The sequence below is a fragment of the Odocoileus virginianus genome, chromosome 9 (assembly GCF_023699985.2).
Source record: "Odocoileus virginianus isolate 20LAN1187 ecotype Illinois chromosome 9, Ovbor_1.2, whole genome shotgun sequence".
NCBI classification, from domain to species: Eukaryota; Metazoa; Chordata; class Mammalia; order Artiodactyla; family Cervidae; genus Odocoileus; species Odocoileus virginianus.
Window position 1 is genome coordinate 59,658,881 of NC_069682.1, and position 15,979 is coordinate 59,674,859.

General features: G+C 38.6%; 1 protein-coding gene across 10 annotated transcripts in view; it reads right to left on the minus strand.

Annotated features, from left to right (window-relative positions):
* NCOA6 (nuclear receptor coactivator 6) overlaps positions 1 to 15,979 on the minus strand; it is a 94,778-nt gene extending 78,799 nt beyond the window's left edge. For 8 of the 10 annotated variants that reach the window (XM_070472560.1, XM_070472556.1, XM_070472559.1 and 5 more), the window contains exon 1: positions 15,750 to 15,977. The gene's annotated coding sequence lies outside the window, so the exon portion shown is untranslated. Of the gene's footprint in view, positions 1 to 5,598; positions 5,767 to 15,749 lie in introns of those variants that run through there. The other 2 variants (XM_070472565.1, XM_070472557.1) reach the window with 2 other exon arrangements.

Consider the following 15,979-nt stretch of genomic DNA (forward strand, 5'->3'; position numbering starts at 1 on the left):
CACCAAGGAAGCTTTTTCAAAATACAACAGCAATGGTTATACAAGTATGTTCATTTTATAATTCACTATCGTTACGACTTGTACACTTTGCATTGTGTTATACTTTCAGTGACAAATATTAAAAAAAAAAAAAAAACAAAACAGAAATATTTGTTCTGGGCAGAAGCCTGGAAGGATTCTAAGAAAGTAGCAGATACAGTCTCACAGAGGCTACAAGATTTGCCCTAGGTAGTTAGTTACTGACTTAGTCCTTCAAGTTATTTTCCTACTCGTTCTGTTATAAAACTGTAAATAAAGTAATAATATTAAACTTTTAAATTTAACATTTACTCTCCTACTTATTCTCTGAAAAAAATTATTACAAATGACAACTGCAAAAAACAAACAAGTAAACAAATGGAAAACACAGATGTCCTGGGTTCACAACTGTGAAACACAGGGTGACAGAATGAAAAAAGAGCTAGGTTGAGCATGGCAGGATGAGTGTGCTCCAAGTTCTAGTTGTGACCTTCCCATAAAGTTCTATGAATTGGGGCAGGGTGCAATCTCTCTGTGCCTGTGTGTGCTCAATCACATCTGAATCCTTGTGACCCCATGGCCAGGCTCCTCTGTCCATGGAAACTCCCAGGCAAGAATACTGGAGTGGGTTGCCATGTCCTTTTCCAGGGAATCTTCCTGACCCAGGGATAGAACCTGTGTCTCCTGCACCTCCTGCATTGGCAAGTGGATTCTTTACCACTGTGCCACCTGGGAAGCCCTACGATTCCTAAATTATAAAATGAGAGGATGGATCACTAAGGTAGAACTAAAGAGGATTACAGGTTCCTTCTAGGGTTTAAGAAAACTCAAGGACTATTTATCCCCCTGCAGTAGGAAACGGCAACCCACTCCAGTATTCTAACATGGAAAATTCTATGGACAGAGAAATCTAGCAGGTTATAGTCCATGGGATCACAGAGTCAGACATGACTAAACATGCACACACAACAACAAACACATGGTTTCACTTTAACAAATAATCTCGCTACTCATATGTTTTAAGTAGCTTTGTAAAGTAAGAATCCTAGAATTCCTCGGTCATCTGCCTGATGAAAGTGAAAGTGAAGTTGCTCAGTCATGTCAAACTCTTTGTAACCCCATGGAATGGAGACTACCAGGCTCCTCTATCGGTGGGATTTTCTAGGCAAGAGTACTGGAGTGGGTTGCCATTTCCTTCTCCAAACACAAGTATATTCTTCAGCTTGTATAAAATACAAATCTCCTAGGTTTGTGGTCTAGATGCAAATAATATAAACAATATCCTCACTACCACCAACATCACAAGACTTTTTTTGCATGAGTTAAACTTTACATTTTGAAATCATTTCAGACTTAAAGAACACAAGATAGTTTTTTAAATGGAAAATATATGCGTAAAGAAGTCCCTCATAATTTTTTTTCATAATTTCTAATCTATTATAATTTGAATACTTTCAACGGATGCATTTGTTCAACCTCCCTTTACCAATCACCTACTATGCATCAGGTTCTCTACTAAATAGATTCCTGCTCCTGAAGTTACTATATAAGAAACAAAAAAAAATATGGAATGGATAATTTAAATAAGATTTTCATGAAGGCCTAGGTCTGGATATTACACTTATACTGCTTTAAAAGTTAAGTTGGCCTTTAAACTACATAGCTTTCAATGTTTCAAGATAAGGCATTTTTAAAATTGTATTAATACCCAGTTAAATATAAACTGTCAAAGACAATCTGCCATGGCACACTAGTGTAAGATCCAATTCTATACTCCCTACATCATTTCATAAGATTCTTAGAAAACTCTTACATGTTTCCTAAGTCCAGGGATCCCAAGGGAAAATTTATGTAAACCTCCAGTCAAATCACAGAAACTTAGTGCCCTGAAAAGATTAACAAAATGCCTGTTGAGGAGACTGGCATTTCACTACTGTAAAAATCCTGGTTTGCTCTTTGTAGGCATAATAGATAATTTAAGAGATTAGGGAATATTAACATTAAATATAAATTTCAATCCTGACATTTTATTAATAGTATAAGAAACAAAAGATAAATTTGTGAAATATAATCTTTACCTCCAAGTCTCTCTTTTCATTTTTCTTCTATTTCATATTCATAAAAGAACAGATGTAACATGTGTAATTTATGAAGCCTCATAATAAAATAAATATTTGCGGGAAAAATGTGTGAAATACAAAATTTGAAATCCCTAAACTAACACAGATACATATAGTTGACCCTTGAACAGCTCAGGGGTTAGGTGGTCTGATCCCAGGAGCATTCAAAAATCTGAGTATAAGTTTACAGTCAGCCCTCCATTCTTGTGGTTTTACATTCATGGATTCTACCAACTATGGATGTGTCGTACTGCAGTATGTATTAACTGAAAAAAATCTGCATATAAGTGGATTGGCACAGTCAGACCATGTTGTTCAAAGGTCAACTGTAGTTATAATTTTAATTGAGCATAATCAGCAGAGTAAGTCAGAGGCTCAACGAGAGTTTTCCCATCTTGTTAGATACCACGGTAAGAGGATAAAGTAAAGTTTAGAAAAAAACTACACTACACATCATGTTCTAATTGTAAACCACCACGTTCTTTCATTCAGAATAAAGCTTCAGTCAAAAAACAGTGCAAGAGGATTTCCCTGGTAGTCCAGTGGTTAAGCTTCCACATTCTCAAAGCAGGGGACATGAATCTGATCCCTGGTTGGGAAACTAAGATCCTGCCTGCTGCAAGGCCAAAAAAAAAAAAAAAAAATTCTAGTCTTTTAATCCGTGCTGTAATATACAAATGACATTGAAATGTTGACCAAATCTTACAATGTAGGAACTAATAATTTTTTTTAAAAAATCCCTAAACATAACTTGAGATTCTGAGCAATATCAGAGGGCCCCAGGTCCAATACCCTCATTGAACAGACAAAAAAATTAAGGCCCAAGTAAATAATTTGTCCAAAGCTTCTCAGTAAGAGGGAAGTCTTTCATTTCATGTATGACACTTCTTTCAAAAGAAATACTTCATTTTAAAAGCAGCAGCAAAGTATGTTATATAATGATAATGAATGTTTCCCTGCCTTAAGAAAGTGTTGGAAAACAACTTTAGAGAACAATGGCTTCCTTTCTCTATTAAGTTTCTAACAAGAAACTGTTAAATCATGAAATCTGGGCTCTGAATTACAAAAAGTCCTTAGACCATCATTCTAAGAGTCTGCCAGTGTTTCTTTTTCTCCACTGTCTTAGCATAGAGTCATCTTCAGTATCCAAGAGGGACTGACTCCAGGACTGTCCCCTCAAAAGCAACATCTGCAGATGCTCAAGTCCCTCATATAAAATGATGTAGTATTTGAATACAACAGCACATCCGATCCATACACTAGGAATCATCTTTAGATTAACTATAATACCTAATACAATGTAACTGATATGTGAACAGTTGTCAAAACAGTTGTAAATACAAGGTAAATAGTTTCCAGTCTTGAGAAATTCAAGTCTTGCTTTTTAGAACTTTCTGGAATTTGGGGGGAGAATGCTTTCAATCTCAGGCTGGTTGAATCTGCAGATGAGGAACCCACGGAAAGGAGAGTCAAATGTATTCAAAGACAGTTTTGTCAGGCCTTTTTTTTTTTTTTTTTTTGCTTTATATTCTTATAATTGTCACTTTCTTTTAAAAATCAAACACTTAAGTCCTTAGATCGGCTTTCGAGTTCTGAAGCTACCATTTCATCATAACTGATGACCCAGAATATACCTGGCAAACCTGCAGACAGAACTGTTATTAGACGAATAAACGATTATTTTCAAACACAGGTAGAGCGTCCAAATTGACCTGGAAAAACCAGAAAAGCATTTCTTCAAAATCAAGAGAGGTTGTTTAAAATAATTATATCCCTAAACAGTGAAGAAAGAAGTTTTTGATCAAGAGAAGAAATTCAATAGCATAATAAACAGGCTCATTTATATTAAACAACAAAGAAATTTCTGCCCAAGTTGCAAAAATGAGAAAAACAAAATTTAAACAAGACAAAAATATAGAAAAAAAATTAGACTTATTAACTTTGGTGGAATGGTGGTGACCAAGACATGAACCTAGAAATTATAAAGAAAAAGACTGACAGGCATGATTAGATAATTAAAGTAGTCTATATGTCAAGCAAACCACAAAGTCAAAAGCCAACTGAGAGACTGGGATAATATATTTGTACCACATGTCAAAAAAGGGATTAAGACCCCAAATACACAAAATAGCTATTTAAAGTTGATAAAGAACTGGCAAAGTTGATAAAGACAGCCAAATGAAATACTGAAGAGGACAAGAAGCAAAAATAAATTCTGAGTGTTTGGGGGTTGGGTTTGTAAAACAACTTATGAATTCAGGACTTAACTCTCTTTCAAAAAGAAAAAGAAACTGTTTTATTCAAGAGCTTTACGCCTCTTAGTTTTGCCTGCTTACAATGCTTTTTTAAAAAGCAAACATCACAGGATTCTGTCAAAGAAATGCCCCCTACTCTATGTATATCTGCAATCTGTAAGGTTTTTCTTGGTTAAATTATATTTGATTTAAGCTATACCTTGAAATTTGAAATTTATCTTTTATAATGCATCATTCTTTATGACACTATATAAAGTTTTTAAATGCACAGTACAAGCTTAAAAGGAAAATATCAAGTCTACAAACGGTCAAATGAATGAAAAACTAGCTCGACTAAAAAATACTCATCAATGATAAAAATAAAAAACATATTTTCTAGTCACAAAAGAAAAAAAAAAGCAACTTCACAGGAGAGATGTGGCAGTCACAATCTTAACCCTATGATCAAAGTTAACATCAACAGGGGAAAACCAGACATTTATGCACCTCGTGATATGATGCAATGTAAAAAAAATGTATTAAATATTTTTGTCAAAATGTTAGGCTACAATCTAATCAAGTCTTAAACCTTCCAGTTAAGGAAAATACAAGGAACAAGTTAGATGCCACAAAGAATACAATCAGGCATATCCAGGATGTGAGACAAACAAGAAAAATGCTCAGGTCTCAACAAATCAATGCCTTGAGGGGGTGGGAGGAGGTGAGGGAGCAGATAAGAAATGGGAATCTCTTCAGATTAAAAAAAAAAAAAGACTACAAAAATAACAAATACAAACACAAGGCATAGTTCTTAATTTGATTCCACTTCGAATAAGTCAGTTGTAAAAGTCATTATAGAAACAACTGGAGAAACAAACACAAACTAATGCCTGAAACATTCAGGAATTATTGTAATTTTGTTCCCTGTGATAATGGTGTTGCAACAATGTAGGAAAATGTTCTTATTTGTAAGAGATGCATGCTAAAGTATTTAAAGGCATACTATTATGATGTCTTTATTTTAAAAAGGTTTAACCTAAGAAGTATATTAGTAAGTGTATGGCAACATACTGAATTGTTCATTGAACTATTTCTGGAAGGGTCTTTTTGGAAAGTTTGAATTTTTTTTTTCATAATAAAACATTTAAAATACCAAAAATGCCACAAAACTGTGATATATCACTATTACGTGTGTGAGCCTGCTTAGATGCTCAGTCTTGTCCAACCTGTCAAGCTCCTCAGTCCATGGGATTCTCCAGGCAAGAATACTGGAGTGGGTTGCCATGCCCTCCTCCAGAGGATCTTCCTCACACAGGGACCGAATCTGTGTCTCCTGCATTGCAGGTGGATTCTTTACCCACCGAGTCATCAGGGAGGCCTCAATCACTATTACACTAGAAGAAAAAAATTATAAAATCTACTGTTAACTATAGTAGAACTGTACAAACTGGCATTTTCTAATGAATAATCTAACAACATAGTGAAAAAGTGATATCCTTAGATGGAACTGAATTATTTTAGGGTATATAATCTAAGAAAAAAATGGGGCGGGGGGATAAAAAGCTGTTAGAGTAGTATCACTTAGAATTGTAAATCAAAAATAAAAACAAACTGGAAACCATCCAAATGCCAAATATAATAATACACAAAGTATTTAAACTTTATTGTGGATTCATTAAAAATGATGACTATGTTGACATGTAGAAAAGTGTATCAATATAATGCCAAATGAAAGAAAACTATAAAAAACTATATGAAAAGACCATATGGATATGATGACTAGGAAGTTATGCTTGTTTGTAATATTCAAACGTAATTTTTAAAATGTCATGAAGACACATGGTCTTAGAGAAAATATGTGAGATGCAAATACAGAACCAGGAAGAAATGCCTGAGCACAAAGAAGGAAACGCACTTGAGCACAACTGTTGACCACAATTTGAATGAATAGTCATAATTTAAATAAAGTCCTATTGTGGACAAAAGTCATCAAAACTATCATTGAAAGGATACAGAAAAGAATATCACTGGCTTGGATAGTACAGAATCTTCCTCAATTCTTTCCGTTAGTCAGATGTTTTTAAAAGACATGGAAAGAAACTGAAAATGGTTCAGAGAAAAATCAAGAGGTAAAAAACAGGATGGAAAATCGGTGATTTTGAAGAAAAGTTTGAAGGAAAAATGAAGAACAACATGATTATAAATCCAAAGAGAGGCTTCTGAATAGAATAGAGACCCTAAAAAAGCAGATGTGTCTCAATGCCCACAGATGACTGACCAAGAGGCAAGTAAAATCCTCGTGTGTTGTAGTGGTGTTTTCTGTCTATGGGGAATTTCTGGACTGTCCTGGTGAAAAGTTACTGGCATAGGCAAATGAGGGAGGCTGGGTGTGTTAAGTCACTAACCATTTGTCTATCCAAGTTCACCTGATCACAGAATCTTCCTAAAGCTTGAATTAATTATCCAAAGTCTGAATTAGTTATCCACCATTTCAAAACTCTGCAAGGCTATTCTGCTCCCACACACTACCCACTCAGCAGCACTCAAATATCTCAGATCTGGTACCTAGGACCTCAATGTATTTACTCTGCCTTCATCTTCTCACAACTCCTCAATACACCAGCAAACCAGACTTCTTTACCTCATTTCCTAAATACTCCTTACAATCTACTATGTCCATCATTCCCTTAGTTCTTCTTTCCTTAACTCAATTCATTCCAGTTTTACTCTTCCATTTAATTAGTAAATTTTAATTTAATACTTCTGTATCATGTCACCTGTTTTAAGTTCAATCTTATCTCCCCAAATATATTTAAAACCCTAACCCTCAGTACCACAGAATGTAACCTGATCTGTAATCACTACAGATGCAATTAGTTAAGATGAGGTAGACCCCCAATCCAACAGGACTAGTGCCCTTATAAGAGAGAAATTTGGATACAGAGGCACAAAGGCAGAATGCTATGTGACAACAGAGACAGAAACTGGAGTGATGTAGCTGCAAAGCAAGAAATGTCAGGAATTGATGGAAGCTAGGAAGAGGCAGCAGCAGGAAGAGGCAAGGGAAAGAACTCCACTCAAAGTCTCAAAGGGAGCATGGCCCCATCGACACCCTGCATTCAGGTTCTAGCCTCAAGAACTGTGAGAGAATAAATTTTTGTTGTTTTAAGTCACCTAGTTTGTGGTAGTTTGTTATGGCAGCCCTAGGAAATAAATACACCACCTTTTCTATGAAGCGGTCCCTGATTCTTCAAGTAGAAGTAACCTCTCCTGAGTTCCCATAGCACTTACTATTTCATTCAAAACACACTTTCCCCTCTTTTATTTATGTTCACATCACTTCCCCAGATAATTTGTTTCCTAAAAGGCAGAAGCTAACTAATCAACTGTATACAGACCTCAACAGTGGTAGGTAGTCAACATATACTGACTTTCATAATTAACTTTTTCTCAATACATAATCATTCTGATTATAAAACTTCTGAATGAGTTCTCCCCACATATACTGAAGAGTTACACACAACTCTCAGATGAAGATTCATTTTCTTTAGGAACGTTCCTAGACCCAAATGGACTTATATTAATTTTATCAATATATATTACACTTAGATATGTGCATGCATATATATCTACATTCTACTGATAGCTAATATCCACAATGGAAAAGAATGTTATTGATTTGTAATTGATCTAGTCAAATGCTGGTTTACTTAATATCTTCCTACTTTTACTGGTATTTGGCAGTTAACCTGTGTCTTTGAATTTCTCCAAAAATGTTTGAATTTTTAAGTCTGTATTTGATAGAAAGAACACAGCCTTACTTCCAAGTAACATTTAAATTTATTGCAAGGGACTTAATCTTTTGACTAATTTCCCTCAGTAAAATCCAAAACAGGCATCTGATTCACAAATCTGCAACTAGTTATTTCTTCCTGACAGAGACTACAGTCTGGTCTTAAGAAAATGTACATAAATGGCACTATGGAACTAATATTCAACAGGTTCAAAGTCAGTAAGTTCAGTTCAGTCACTCAGCCGTGTCTGACTCTTTGTGACCCCATGAATCACAGCATGCCAGGCCTCCCTGTCTATCGCTAGCTCCCGGAGTTTATTCAAACTCATGTCCATTAAGTCAGTGATACCATCCAGGCATCTCATCTTCTGTCGTCCCCTTCTCCTCCTGCCCCCAATCCCTCCCAGCATCAGGGTCTTTTACAATGAGTCAACTCTTTGCATGAGGTGGCCAAAGTACTGGAGTTTGAGCTTCAGCATCAGTCCTTCTAATGAACACCCAGGACTGATCTCCTTTAGGATGGACTGGTTGGATCTTCTTGCAGTCCAAGGGACTCTCAAGAGTCTTCTCCAACACCACAGTTCAAAAGTCAGTAAAGGAGCTGGTTACTGGCAATTTTTGTTGCCTCTGTGTGTAGGGGGGGACTTGCAGCTGATTAATGCTAAATACAAACCTAAATATCTATTTAAAATATGAATACACTCTGAATTTGGTGATCATTAATATTATTAAGACTGACATAGTTTTTCTCCCAGGTTCATTGAGATATAATTGATATACAATATTGTATAGGTTTAAGGTGTACAATGAGATGGATACACATATATATTGAGAAATGACTATTATAATAAGGTTAGTTAACATATCCATCACCTCACATAATTACCATTTTTTATGTGTATGGTAAGAACATTTAAGATCTATTCTCTTAGCAACTTTCAAACATATAACACAGTACGATTAACTATAGTCACCATGCTGTACGTCAAGACTCCTAGAACTTATTCATCTTATAAGTTTATACCCTTTGATCAAATCTCCCCATTTCCCCCATCTCCCGGCTACTGACAACCACCATTCTACTCTTTTGTTTCTATGAGTTTGGGTTTTTAACTGACATAGCTAATGTTAACTGAGTGTTAATATTCTAACTGAAACAGAATATACAATTCTTCACAAGTTAAAAAAGAAGCAGTTCTGGCCTTTCTCTTTGTAGACTCTCTATATAAAATATAGCTTATCACCAAATTATAAAGCTGCATTTACTCCCTCCAACAAAACCATAGTATTCCCTTTATGTACGCATCTATATATACCTCTAGTCATTTAATAATTCACTCAGCAATTGTTTACTGAGCTCCTAGGCAGCCACCTTAAGTCCTTTTTAGAGCAAGAAAAAGATTATAAATTTTTAAAAATAAATAAATGTGACAGGCACACAGTATGTAGACACCAGAGCTGAAGGAAAGGAGAGATATAGTCCCAGCCCTTAAAGGAACAACTAATTTGGTGAGGAAGGAGAAACTACCTCCATATCTCTCCTTTCTTGCCTTGCTGCTTCTGTATTTCATGACCAGGCTTACTTTCCAAATGTACAGATTTCATTATGTCACTGTATAGCCAAGAACTTTTGATGACTTCCCATTACTTAATCAATTCTAAACTTCTCAGCCTTGAACTGAAGAGGATTCAAAGCCTTCCATGTATAGTATGCAGAGACTAAGAACACAGGTTTTGGAACTGGACTGCCTAGACTCATTCTCTATCAATTGTTCTATTTCTCAGTTTCCTTATCTACAAAAAGGGGATTAAAAATTAGTGCCTATCTCACAGGGTTATTGTGAGGATTAAATGAAATGCCGCTTGTAAAATACCTGGCACATTATCTGGCAAACGGTATGCAAGTGAAAAATGAGAGCTACTACTACTATTATTACTATTGTTCAATCTCCACTTCAGCCTCAACTTTAACAACAGTCCTGTGACAATATTGTTCTCCAATCAAATTAGACTGTTTACTATCTCTTAAAACACCCATCTCTACATTCATGCTTTCCCTCAGCCTGGAAAAATACTGTCTCATCTTCAAGTTGTAAGATCCTAAACATTTTTGGCAATCCTGCTTAAAAGGCCTTCTCTTTCAGGTACCATCCTCTGACAGCCCAGCTCCATAACACATTATATATACACTCCACATGCCACAAATCCTGGCTAGATTTATCCTTGTATTCTGCAGAGTTCTAGCCCAGCGTACATGATAGGGTTCAATTTGTTGACAAATGAATAAATGCCCATATTTCCTCCCTGTCATCCAAATAAATGCTCTCTTGGAAAACAGCTCCCTATCACAAGTAAAAAGATCTCTTCTGTAGTATTTCATAAAGCTGGTCAGCTAGTTTTCTTTTCTATTACCAATGTGGTAATTTCTAATATAGCATCCAGCACATAGTAGATGCCTAAATATTCAATGATTTGAATTTCATCTCATCTTTTAACTTCAATGATCAATTTATTCATTATGACTAAGAATGACTCAATCTTAGAAACAGAATTTAGTTTTTACCTGCCCCCCAATTCATCTGTCAGTTTCTGGCCATCCTGACAATATCTCAATATGTCCCTTATTAGTTCAGGCAAGGTAATATATAACACTTTGGTAAAGTCAGAACTAGAAAATCAAATACCTGGAGGGGGACAAAGTAAATGAACAAAACAAGAGAGTAGTGAAAACTGCAAAGAACTACAGGGAGGAGTTCCACTCCAGCAGATAGTTTAAGGCAGCAGCTAAAATTAAGCAGCCACCTGGAAGCACCTCCTGCAACACTTAGCTATCAGCCATTCTCTTTCAATCTGAAAACTGAATAAAGTCTACAACTGAGTTGAGCATATTGAGCTTCCACTCTTGCCTAGGAATCATAAATGAACAATAATGCTAAATAATAAATAATAGCTAACATTATTGAGCATTTTCTAGATGCCACTCTGTTCTACATGTTGTAAGAATTAGCTTGCTTAATCCTCACAACAACTCTATTTTCTTTATTTTAAAGATGAGAAAACCAAGGCACAAAGAGGTTATGCAATGTGTCCAAGGTACACAATTCACAAACAATGGAGCTGGAAACAGGGCCTTCAATAGATTTTACCAAAAAGAGCTCACAATATGAAGACAGAGTACCATTCAATAAATGATACTGGGATAATTAATTGTACATCAAAAAAATGAAATGACTCTACCTCACACCACACACACATGTGAAATCCAGATAAGAGATCTAAACATAAAAGGCAAAAAGATAATATAAAGAATAGCTTCAAAATCTTGGGAGAGAAAAAGATAAACTTGATTAAAATTCAAAACTTTTTAACAACTTAGAGAGATATAAACACATTAGCAACAAACCAGGAAATGATATCTGTAATACATATAGTTAACAAAAGGATTAATAATCAAAAAATATGAAGAAATCTTTTGAAAAAGACAACCCAATAGAAAAAGATGACAAAACAGGCCCCGGGAAGGTCTAAACTGTGAAAACCTGGCAAGAACCAGTTGTCACACACTGGACCCCAAAACAGTAAACCATGGCACCACTGACCAATATAAAATATTCAGGGATCTATGTCATGCTGCAGATACACAAAGCATGGGGAATCCAGCCAGAAAGACAGTGCCAAGATGATTATTCTTCATCACATAGGAACAGGATGGTAAATCAGAAATTTAATGTCCAACATTCAGACACACAGATCAGGAACTGGCAAATATCTTTGGTAAAGGGCCAGAAAGTAAATATTTTCAATTTTGTGGGCTATATATTCTCTGTCACAACTATTTAACCTGCCATTGGTAGTATGAAAGCAGACAAGAGCAATATGTAAATGAGTGTGCCAGTGTTGCAATAAAACTTTATTTACATAAACAGGTGGTGGAACAGATTTGATGCATGGGTCACAGTCTGCCACGACCTGACATTGATAGTTATGATTTTCCTACTCTAGGAATACTTTCCCCGTCTGTTGACACATGATTTTCTTAAGCAATAAACGACATCACACTTGACAGCTCTGTACTGGTTTCCAAAAGTCTATTATTCTACAAAAAAAAAAATCTTTTCCCTATCTGCAGCAATTCTCATTCATTTTCCTTTCACTCCTTTTTTAAACCTCATTGACTGCCACCTCAAACTAGAAATCTAAAAAATTCCCCTTCTCGCTCATCACTCACAATGTAATTATATCAACACTTGAAAATTCTAACTCTATCCAACGTGCCCAGCTTCTGCCTTGGTTCAGGCCCTCATTCCCTCATTACTTCTTTTCTGCTCTCCAATCCACCCTCCCTCCAAAACACATTAATTTATCTTCGAAAAATTAAACCTCATCATAACTCCACTCCTTGAAAGCCTTGAATGCCTGTCTAAAAGCCAAGTATTCAGTCCAAATTCCTTAGCAAGGTCCTTCAACCCAGGTTCCAAACAACCTTCCCAGTCTCATCTCCAACCACTCTTTCACACACACACACAGTATGCTGCAGACACGTTAAATTACATTCCCTGAAAATGTATGTCCTTACCTGAAAGCTCTTCTCTCTTCTGCATCTGGCAAACTCCTTTACCTTTCAGGACACACCTCAAGTCTCACTTATTTCCAAAGCCTTCCCTGATCCTAGAGCAGAGACATGCCTACCTGTGTCCTAACAACCTGACAGCTCTCCTTTGGCATTTAACATCCTTAACTGTCATTGTTTATATGTTCACTTCTCTCATGGGACTGAATATCCAAAGTGAAAAGACCCTATCCTGCCTTAAAGACCTGTCACTCCTCACAGCCTAGCATAATGGCTGATATAAATAGATGTCTCAGCGAACAGTAAATGTCTGTTGAATGGAAGACATCCTTTGTGGTTCCTTAACCTGGGGTTCACAGATGGGAGCTCACAGACAGAATTCCCAGGGAAGGAGTGGAAGGGCTATGAACTTGGATAGGAAAAATATTACTTTATTTTCACTAACTTCTAACTGAAAGTTACCATTTTATTCAAATATGAATGTAGGCAGCAAGCCATTCTTGTATTAGCAGATCTGTGATTCTGCTACTGTAATCACAGATATCTTTGTATCATATTATAGTTATTGCAGATATCTTAAAGAATTATTTATGTTCATTTGATGTAATTATCAGACCCACCACTAGATCTAATTTCTTAATTTGCTGATAAAGAAGTATATCTATATTACTACATCACAATTTGTATATTGTAGTAATTGCATTTCAATACAGTGGGTTTCTCTATAACCCCAGGTATTTTGTATTATGCAATTAAAAATATTATTCTGAAAAGGATCCAAAAGGTTTGCTAGACTGCCGACCAAGGTCCATCTAGTCAAAGCTATAGTTTTTCCAGTAGTCATGTACAGAGAGAGTTGGACCAAAAGGAAGGCTGAGCATCGAAGAACTGAAGCTTTCCAACTGTGGTATTGGAGAAGACTCTTGAGAGTCTCTTTGAGTGCAAGGAGATTAAATCAGTCAATCCTAAAGGAAATCAACCCTGAATATTCATTGGAAGGACTGATACTGAAGCTCCAATTCTTTGGCCACCTGATGCGAAGAGCCAACTCACTGGAAAAGCCCCTGATGCTGGGAAAGAGTGAGGGCAGGAGAAGAGGGTGACGGTGGATGAGATGGTTGGATGGCATCATTGACACTACATGAATCTGAGCAAACTCTGGGAGATAGTGAAGGACAGGGAAGCCTGGAATGCTGCAGTCCATTGGGTGACAAAGAGTTGGACACGACTTAATGACTGAGCAACAAAGGAGCCTATGGTACAGACAAGATTAGGTTTTCCTGCATTAGAAAGACCAAAAACAAACGAATCATGTTGCTGAATAAGGATACTGAACGTATATTAAAAATATCATTGCTATGAACATCTTCATAACCTTTTTATTGAAAGTCTTTTTTGACTACATAGGGGCCCTGGGACAACTATAACGTAACTGAGAATTCTCTCATAGCCCATGGGGACTTTGAACTCTTCTATCATGATTGAACTTCAATTACAGTCATGATAGAGATTCATTGTTCACTGTTATCTTTTAGGCTTTTTGTGTCCCTTTGCTGTATAGTAAACACCTAGAAGAGAAGGAACATCTCTTAAGACTCTATATAAAGACAGAACTCAAAAAGATCCTGAAGATAACTTCTTTGCACAAACAGAAGTACACTAGAAATTATCAAACAGCTAGCTATATACACTTTTCTCCTATCCCCCTCAATTTTTGTACTGACAAACTCAATACAAAAAGAATTTACTTAGTAGTTCTTTGATATATGCTGCCATGCTTGACTTTTTAATACTTTTTGCCCACCTGACCAATTCCTCTAAAGCAGCGGTGTTGAATAAGGAGGCAACAGGCCTGAGTTCTACTACCACTTCTGCCATTTACTGGTTAGATCTTTAGAAGTCAACTTTACCTTTCTGTATCTCAGCTACAATCACTACATAATCTGAAATCATTACATGATCTAAGGGCCCTTGCAGTTTTTACACACTCAATCCTTTACCATTCTCACGGGTTCAAAAACGCCTTTCTGATGACCTCCCCAGGTGACACTGCTCTTAAAAAACAGTGGGCTGTCCCCTTCCTGGGAAGACACCTTGGGTCACCGCCCACAAACAGCCGGGTCCCTCCTTTTAAAGACACACACACAAACTCCCTAAGTTGATGGAGGCTCTCTCTTCTTGCCAACCAGTTCCACTCTGCATTCTTTTGCTGGCCAGCTCCTGCACCCAAACCTCAATCCCCCTTCTCTCTCTTCTTCATCAAAGCCTTACTTTTTCTCTTGCTCTTGACAATACGGAGTGCAGGATCCTGGGGGCACATATGTCCTCAGTCGCTTGGGAGTTACACGGATTAGCCCCGCAACTCTAAGGACTAGACCAAACTGATATTCGCCTCTGTACCGAAAGGGCCCTCATTTTCAATCAACACTTTCACCACCACCCCCCGCCCCCCGCAAAGAACTGTCCCAGCCCTGACAGCCTGGGCTCAAATCCCACGCCCCGCCGCGCCCTGCCGGCCTGGGGTCCTGAACATGGACCACGGCCTAACCCAGCTCCAGTTCCTGCTCCCCAAGCCCCACGGATCCTGATCCTGATTCCATTTGGACCCAGCGACCCTTCTCGGCGACCCCGGCCACGACCCCACGTCCGACTCCCGCCAGTTCCTCGGGCCTGGAGCGCCACCCCGTGCAGACCCCGGCCGGCTCAGCACTCCCTCAGCTCCCGGACACCGAGTCCCGCACCCTCCCCAACCCTGCCAGGCCCCCAGCAGTCCCCAGCGCCCGCGCCCGCAGGCCCCGGGCCCGCTCCCCAACATGGCGACGGGGACACGAGCGCGGCGGGCGGGCGGGGCGGCTACGGGCCGGGACCGCACAGGGGCCGTGCTCCACGGTCCGCCGGCGCCATTTTCCCGCGCCGGGCCCAGGCGGCGCCTCCTTCCCGCGGCGCTAGCCGGGCCGGCACCGCAGACGCCCGGCGGGCCCACCCCTTACGGGCCCGCGTCGCCGTCAGCTCACCTGAGCGCGGCCCCAGCCCTCCCGGGCGGGCCTCGGAGCACCGGCCCGGGCCGTGCGTGCCCGCGGCCCTCCGTGTGTCTGTCGGTCCGTCCTCGCGTGCGCCCGTCTATCCGGCCGTCGGCACCCGGCCGCCCGCAGCCCGACCCGGCTGGGCCTCAGGGAGCCGGCGGGGAGGGGGATGGGCCGGACCGGGCCGGGGAGGGAGGGGGAGGGAGGGAGAGAGGGTGGGA